This window comes from Salvelinus alpinus, chromosome 11 (genome assembly GCF_045679555.1).
Source record: "Salvelinus alpinus chromosome 11, SLU_Salpinus.1, whole genome shotgun sequence".
NCBI classification, from domain to species: Eukaryota; Metazoa; Chordata; class Actinopteri; order Salmoniformes; family Salmonidae; genus Salvelinus; species Salvelinus alpinus.
Window position 1 is genome coordinate 74,599,426 of NC_092096.1, and position 8,443 is coordinate 74,607,868.

The window sequence follows — 8,443 nt, forward strand, 5'->3', positions numbered from 1 at the left end:
TGACCTTTACTATCCTGTTAGCTCTGTCCCAGTGTAGAGTGACCTTTACTATACTGTCAGCTCTGTCCCAGTGTAGAGTGACCTTTACTATCCTGTCAGCTCTGTCCCAGTGTAGAGTGACCTTTACTATCCTGTCAGCTCTGTCCCAGTGTAGAGTGACCTTTACTATACGGTCAGCTCTGTCCCAGTGTAGAGTGACCTTTACTATCCTGTCAGCTCTGTCCCAGTGTAGAGTGACCTTTACTATCCTGTCAGCTCTGTCCCAGTGTAGAGTGACCTTTACTATCCTGTCAGCTCTGTCCCAGTGTAGAGTGACCTTTACTATCCTGTCAGCTCTGTCCCAGTGTAGAGTGACCTTTACTATCCTGTCAGCTCTGTCCCAGTGTAGAGTGACCTTTACCGTCCTGTCAGCTCTGTCCCAGTGTAGAATGACCTTTACTATCCTGTCAGCTCTGTCCCAGTGTAGAGTGACCTTTACTATCCTGTCAGCTCTGTCCCAGTGTAGAGTGACCTTTACTATCCTGTCAGCTCTGTCCCAGTGTAGAGTGACCTTTACTATCCTGTCAGCTCTGTCCCAGTGTAGTGACCTTTACTATCCTGTCAGCTCTGTCCCAGTGTAGAGTGACCTTTACTATCCTGTCAGCTCTGTCCCAGTGTAGAGTGACCTTTACTATACTGTCAGCTCTGTCCCAGTGTAGAGTGCCCTTTACTATCCTGTCAGCTCTGTCCCAGTGTAGAGTGACCTTTACTATCCTGTTAGCTCTGTCCCAGTGTAGAATGACCTTTACTATCCTGTCAGCTCTGTCCCAGTGTAGAGTGACCTTTACTGTCCTGTCAGCTCTCTCCCAGTGTAGAGTGACCTTTACCTTCCTGTCAGCTCTGTCCCAGTGTAGAGTGACCTTTACTATCCTGTCAGCTCTGTCCCAGTGTAGAGTGACCTTTACCATCCTGTCAGCTCTGTCCCAGTGTAGGGTGACCTTTACCTTGGCTTTACATTTCAATCTCGCTACAGCACAAATCTTTGGCGCCAGGTTTGAATCTCGGCCTTTATCAATGACCTGGGACCTGTTGGCATCTAACCACTCTATATTCTTAAATAGTGTTTGGTTTAAATATGTTAACACAACCTGTTATGCTTTATGTAAATAATAAACATCTATGTCACAAAAACTTGTTCAAGACCTATATATATATATATATATTTACAGAACATCTCGAACAAAGGAAAAGAGGGACAAAGAAAGAAAGTTCTCTCCCTCTCTCTTCCTCCCTAATTAACATTGCCACAGGCTGTTCCTCTTCAGCGAACACACAGAAGCAAAACTTATTTCCAAAACAACTTGAATGAAATGTTCTTATTTTTTTATGAGAAATCTGAAGAGCTTTACAAAGACATGCTGCATCACTGAGCCTGGTCTTCCTAACAGAACTGGAACGTGTCGGTTCTGTGGAGTGTGTTCTGTGGAGTGTGTTCTGTGGAGTGTGTTCTGTGGTGTGTGTTCTGTGGAGTGTGTTCTGTGGAGTGTGTTCTGTGGAGTGTGTTCTGTGGAGTGTGTTCTGTGGTGTGTGTTCTGTGGAGTGTGTTCTGTGGTGTGTGTTCTGTGGTGTGTGTTCTGTGGTGTGTGTTCTGTGGAGTGTGTTCTGTGGAGTGTGTTCTGTGGAGTGTGTTCTGTGGAGTGTGTTCTGTGGAGTGTGTTCTGTGGTGTGTGTTCTGTGGAGTGTGTTCTGTGGAGTGTGTTCTGTGGAGTGTGTTCTGTGGAGTGTGTTCTGTGGAGTGTGTTCTGTGGTGTGTGTTCTGTGGTGTATGTTCTGTGGAGTGTGTTCTGTGGTGTGTGTTCTGCGGTGTGTGTTCTGTGGAGTGTGTTCTGTGGTGTGTGTTCTGTGGAGTGTGTTCTGTGGAGTGTGTTCTGTGGAGTGTGTTCTGTGGAGTGTGTTCTGTGGTGTGTGTTCTGTGGAGTGTGTTCTGTGGAGTGTGTTTCTGATGCCGCACTCCATCACCATCCTTGGTCAAATGGCCCTTACACAACCTGGAGGTGTGTTTTGGGTCATTGTCCTGTCAAATGGCCCTTACACAACCTGGAGGTGTGTTTTGGGTCATTGTCCTGTATTTACCTTTATTTAATTAACCAGGTAGACTAGTTGAGAACAAGTTTTAATTTACAACTGCGACCTGGCAAAGATAAAGCAAAGCAGTGCGACACAAACAACAACACAGAGTTAGACATGGAATAAACAAATGCACAGTCAATAACAGAATAGAAAAGTTGATATACAGTGTGCAAATGTAGTCAGATTAGGGAGGTAAGGCAATAAATTGGCCATAGTGGCGAAATAATTACAATGTACCATTAACACTGGAGTGATAGATGTGCAGAAGATGAATGTGCAAGTAGAGATACTGGGGTGCAAAGGAGCCAAAAATTATAATAATAATAACAATATGGGGATGTGGTAGTTGGGTGGGCTATTTACAGATGGGCTGTGTACAGGTACAATGATCTGTAAGCTGCTCTGACAGCTGATGCTTAAAGTTAGTGAGGGAGATATAAGACTCCAGCTTCAGTGATTTTTGCAATTCATTCCAGTCATTGTCAGCAGAGAACTGGAAGGAAAGGCGGAATTGGCTTTGGGGCTGACCAGTGAAGTATACCTGCTGTAGTATACGGGCGGGCAGGTGCGGGCAGCGATTGGTTGAAGAGCATGCATTTAGTTTTAGTTGCATTTAAGAGCAGTTGGAGGCCACGGAAGGAGAGTTGTATGGCATTGAAGCTCGTCTGGAGGTTAGTTAACAGAGTGTCCCAAGAAGCGCCAGAAGTATACAGAATGGTGTCGTCTGCGTAGAGGTGAATCAGAGAATCACCAGCCACAAGAGCGACATCATTGATATATACAGAGAAAAGAGTCAGCCCGAGAATTGAACCCTGTGGCACCCCCATAGAGACTGCCATAGGTCCAGACAACAGGCCCTCCGATTTGAAACACTGAACTCTATCTGAGAAGTAGTTGGTGAACCAGACGAGGCAGTCATTTGTGAAACCAAGGCTGTTGAGTCTGCCGATAAGAATGCAGTGATTGGCATAGGTCGAAAGCCTTGGTCATGTTGATGAAGCTGGCTGCACAGTATTGTATTTTGTCGATGGCGGTTATGATATCATTTAGGACCTTGAGCGTGGCTGAGGTGCACCCATGACCAGCTCGGAAACCAGATTGCATAGCGGAGAAGGTACGATGGGATTCGAAATGTTTGGTGATCTGTTTGTTAACTTCGATTTCGAAGACCTTAGAAAGGCAGGGTAGGAAAGATATAGGTCTTTAACCTTTTGGATCTAGAGTGTCTCTCCTTTGAAGAGGGGGATGACAGCGGCAGCTTTCCAATCTTTGGGGATTTCAGACGATACGAAAGACAGGTTGAACAGGCTAGTAATAGGGGTTGCAACAATTTTGGCGGATAATTTTAGAAAGAGAGGGTCCAGATTGTCTAGCCCGGCTGATTTGTAAGTGTCCAGATTTTGCAGCTCTTTCAGAACATCAGCTGTATGGATTTGGGTCAAGGAGAAATGGGGGAGGCTTGGCAAGTTGCTGTGGGGGGTGCATGCCTGTTGACCGGGGTAGGGGTAGCCAGGTGGAAAGCATGGCCAGCCGTAGAAAAATGCTTATTGAAATTCTCGATTATCGTAGATTTGTCGGTGGTGACAGTGTTTCCTAGCCTCAGTGCAGTGGGCAGCTGGGAAGAGGGGCTCTTGTTCTCCATGGACTTTACAGTGTCCCAAAACGTTTTGTAGTTTGTGCTACAGGATGCAAATGTCTGTTTGAAAAAGCTAGCCTTTGCTTTCCTAACTTCCTGATTATATTGGTTCCTGACTATTCAATGCTAATGCAGAAAGCCACAGGGTGTTTTTGTGCTGGTCAAGGGCAGTTAACAAGCGGCAATGGTGAGAGGCTTGTTTCTGGAAAGGTAGAAGCTCGAATTGTTTGGGCACAGACCTGGATAGTATGACAGAACTCTGCAGGCTGTCTCTGCAGTAGATTGCAACTCCACCCCCCTTGGCAGTTCTATCTTGTCAGGAAAATATTATAGTTAGGGATGGAAATGTCATGATTTTTGGTGGCCTTCCTATGCCAGGATTCAGACATGGCTAGGACATCCAGGTTGGCGGATGTGCTAAAGCAGTGAATAAAACAAACTTAGGGAGGAGGCTTCTAATGTTAACATGCATGAAACCAAGGCTTTTACGGCTACAGAAGTCAACAAATGAGAGCACCTGGGGAATGGTAGTGATGCTGGGTGCTGCAGGCACCATTTAAGCCAGGTGAGGTCACCGCATGTGTGGGGGGTGGAACATAAGGGCTAAGGCATATTGAGCAGGGCTGGAGGCTCTACGGTGAAATAAGGAAAAAATGACTAACCAAAACAGCAATAGACAAGGCATATTGACATTAAAGAGAGGCATGTGTAACCGAATGATCATAGGGTCCAGTGAGTAGCTAGGCAAGCTGGAGGCACGGCGATTCAGACAGCTAACAGGTCGGGTCTAGCAGATGGGCCTAGGGGGATGTCGCAACAAGAGTTTGTTGAAACCCCCTCGGACGGTTACGTCAGCAGACCAGTCATGATGGATCAGCGGGGCTCCATGTCAGCAGCAAAAGGCCAATTGGCAAAAGAGGTAATTGAAGCCCAGGGATGGAATCTCTTCAGCTAGCCGGGAGATGGGCCTAGTTCGAGGCTAGCTCCAGGCTAAATCCTAGCTAGTAGCTAGTTAGCTGGTTAGCTTCAGAAGGGGGTTCCGGTTCAAAAGTATAAAAATATAAAAATAGCAGATCCATAACAGATTGGGTGAGGCGGGTTCCATGTAAACAAATCCAACGTCAGGAAGCGCGTTCACTAAAAGCTGACGAAATGTCCAAAAGTTCCGTAACAGTCCGTAGAAACATGTCAAACGATGTACTGAATCAATCTTTAGAATGTTTTTAACATAAATCTTGAATAACGTTCCAACCGGAGAATTACATGGCCATAATAAATAGACAAAAGTGGACAACCTTGTTTTACTCCGACAGAGTAAAACAAGGTGCTTGTCATCTGCAAGGATTGAGGAGGTTTCTACGATAAAAACAAATGGAATGGCGCTAAGCACAGGCAAAATCCTAGAGGAAAACCTGGTTCAGTCTGCATTCCAACAGACACTGGGAGACAAATCCACATTTCAGCAGGACAATAATCTAAAACAATGCCAAATATACATTTCAGTTGCTTACCAAGATGACCTTGCATTGAATGTTTTTGAGTGGCCTAGCTACAGCTTGACAATCTATTGCAAGACTTAATGCCTGTCTAGCAATGATCTACAACCGAATTGACAGAACTTGAAGATTAAAAAAATGATTTGCAAATATTGTACAATCCAGGTGTGCAAAGCTTTTAGAGACTTACCCAGAAAGACACAGGTGTAATCGCTGCCAAAGGTGCTTGTACAAAGTATTGACCCAGTGATTCTAACATGTATTAACTCAGGGCGTTGAATACTTATCTTATCAAGATAAAATAATTGAGCAGATTTTTATAGTGCTTTTCTACCAACTGAGGTTGTGACGGAGAAGTCCGTCACTGGCCGCGGGCAGCATTTGGTAAGCTAATACACCCATACACACACTCGTCTCCCCTCCCTGCCTCATTTTCAGCTACGTTAGCAATGTGGGTCGACACACAAGTTAACTTAGCGATCTCAGTTCATACATGACACACATTATTCTTATCTCCAGTAACAGTTTGGTATAAGGAATGTGCAGACAAGCTTTCATGTTTAATTTAAGTGATGTTTATTGTACTCATCAATATTTTAGATGAGCACTCTGACAGTTTCTGTTCCTTTCTGTCTCTGTAGCTTCCAGGTATGCTGGAATAAGGACCCAAGCTACGGCAATCGGGCTGGCTTTGTAGTGCCTGTCCCAAATTGCGCTTTCATGTGAATAGGAATATTGGTAACCCTAGGTATAAAATGGTAAAAAAATGGCTACTTCTCAGAAAGTTTTACTCTGTCGGAGTAAAACAAGGTTGTCCACTTTTGTCTATTTATTATGGCCATGTAATTCTCCGTTTGGAACGTTATTCAAGATTTATGTTAAAAACATTCTAAAGATTGATTCAGTACATCGTTTGACATGTTTCTACGGACTGTTACGGAACTTTTGGACATTTCGTCAGCTTTTAGTGAACGCGCTTCCTGACGTTGGATTTGTTTACATGGAGCCCTGCTGATCCATCAGGACTGGTTTGCTGACGTAACTGTCCGAGGGGGTTTCAACAAACTCTTGTTGCGAATAGGTAAACTGTGATATGACTAAAGCGTTAATCACGGTGATTTTTCCACAAATAGACAGGTATTTTCCTTTCCATGGTAGCAAGATCTTATCTATTTTTGATAATTTCTATTAAAATGTATTGTAGTGAGATCTTCTGTTTTGGGATATGTATACTGGGTATGTCCACATCAACGTCAGACCATTTTATTGGTAAACTACACAGTAATGTAAAAGTAATATTTTTTAATGATCCAATACGTAATATAGTACACTTCTCATAATTAGGTATTAATCGAGAGAGGTTATGTAAATTATCTAGATCCTCCATGAGGCTGTGGAGGGATCCAAGTTGTTGATTTAAAAGAAAACAGGAATCATCAGCGAACAATGACACCTTTGTTTTTAAGCCCTGGATTTCTAGGCCCTTGACATTATTGGTGGATCTGATGTTAAGAGCTAAGTAACTCGCCACCCATCGAAGATAAATACCTTCCCCTAAACCTGGAGGCTCTCCACTACAGAGATAAATACCTTCCCCTAAACCTGGAGGCTTTCCACTGCAGAGATAAATACCTTCCCCTAAACCTGGAGGCTCTCCACTACAGAGATAAATACCTTCCCTTAAACCTGGAGGCTCTCCACTACAGAGATACATACCTTCCCCTAAACCTGGAGGCTCTCCACTGCAGAGATAAATACCTTCCCCTAAACCTGGAGGCTCTCCACTACAGAGATAAATACCTTCCCCTAAACCTGGAGGCTCTCCACTACAGAGATAAATACCTTCCCCTAAACCTGGAGGCTCTCCACTACAGAGATAAATACCTTCCCCTAAACCTGGAGGCTCTCCACTACAGAGATAAATACCTTCCCCTAAACCTGGAGGCTCTCCACTACAGAGATACATACCTTCCCTTAAACCTGGAGGCTCTCCACTGCAGAGATAAATACCTTCCCCTAAACCTGGAGGCTCTCCACTACAGAGATACATACCTTCCCCTAAACCTGGAGGCTCTCCACTACAGAGATACATACCTTCCCTTAAACCTGGAGGCTCTCCACTACAGAGATAAATACCTTCCCCTAAACCTGGAGGCTCTCCACTACAGAGATACATACCTTCCCTTAAACCTGGAGGCTCTCCACTACAGAGATAAATACCTTCCCCTAAACCTGGAGGCTCTCCACTACAGAGATAAATACCTTCCCCTAAACCTGGAGGCTCTCCACTGCAGAGATAAATACCTTCCCTTAAACCTGGAGGCTCTCCACTACAGAGATACATACCTTCCCCTAAACCTGGAGGCTCTCCACTACAGAGATAAATACCTTCCCCTAAACCTGGAGGCTCTCCACTACAGAGATAAATACCTTCCCCTAAACCTGGAGGCTCTCCACTACAGAGATACATACCTTCCCCTAAACCTGGAGGCTCTCCACTACAGAGATACATACCTTCCCTTAAACCTGGAGGCTCTCCACTACAGAGATACATACCTTCCCCTAAACCTGGAGGCTCTCCACTACAGAGATAAATACCTTCCCTTAAACCTGGAGGCTCTCCACTACAGAGATACATACCTTCCCTTAAACCTGGAGGCTCTCCACCACAGAGATACATACCTTCCCTTAAACCTGGAGGCTCTCCACTACAGAGATACATACCTTCCCTTAAACCTGGAGGCTCTCCACTACAGAGATAAATACCTTCCCCTAAACCTGGAGGCTCTCCACTACAGAGATACATACCTTCCCTTAAACCTGGAGGCTCTCCACTACAGAGATAAATACCTTCCCCTAAACCTGGAGGCTCTCCACTACAGAGATAAATACCTTCCCCTAAACCTGGAGGCTCTCCACTGCAGAGATAAATACCTTCCCTTAAACCTGGAGGCTCTCCACTACAGAGATACATACCTTCCCCTACACCTGGAGGCTCTCCACTACAGAGATAAATACCTTCCCCTAAACCTGGAGGCTCTCCACTACAGAGATAAATACCTTCCCCTAAACCTGGAGGCCTCCACTACAGAGATAAATACCTTCCCCTAAACCTGGAGGCTCTCCACTACAGAGATAAATACCTTCCCCTAAACCTGGAGGCTCTCCACTACAGAGATAAATACCTTCCCCTAAACCTGGA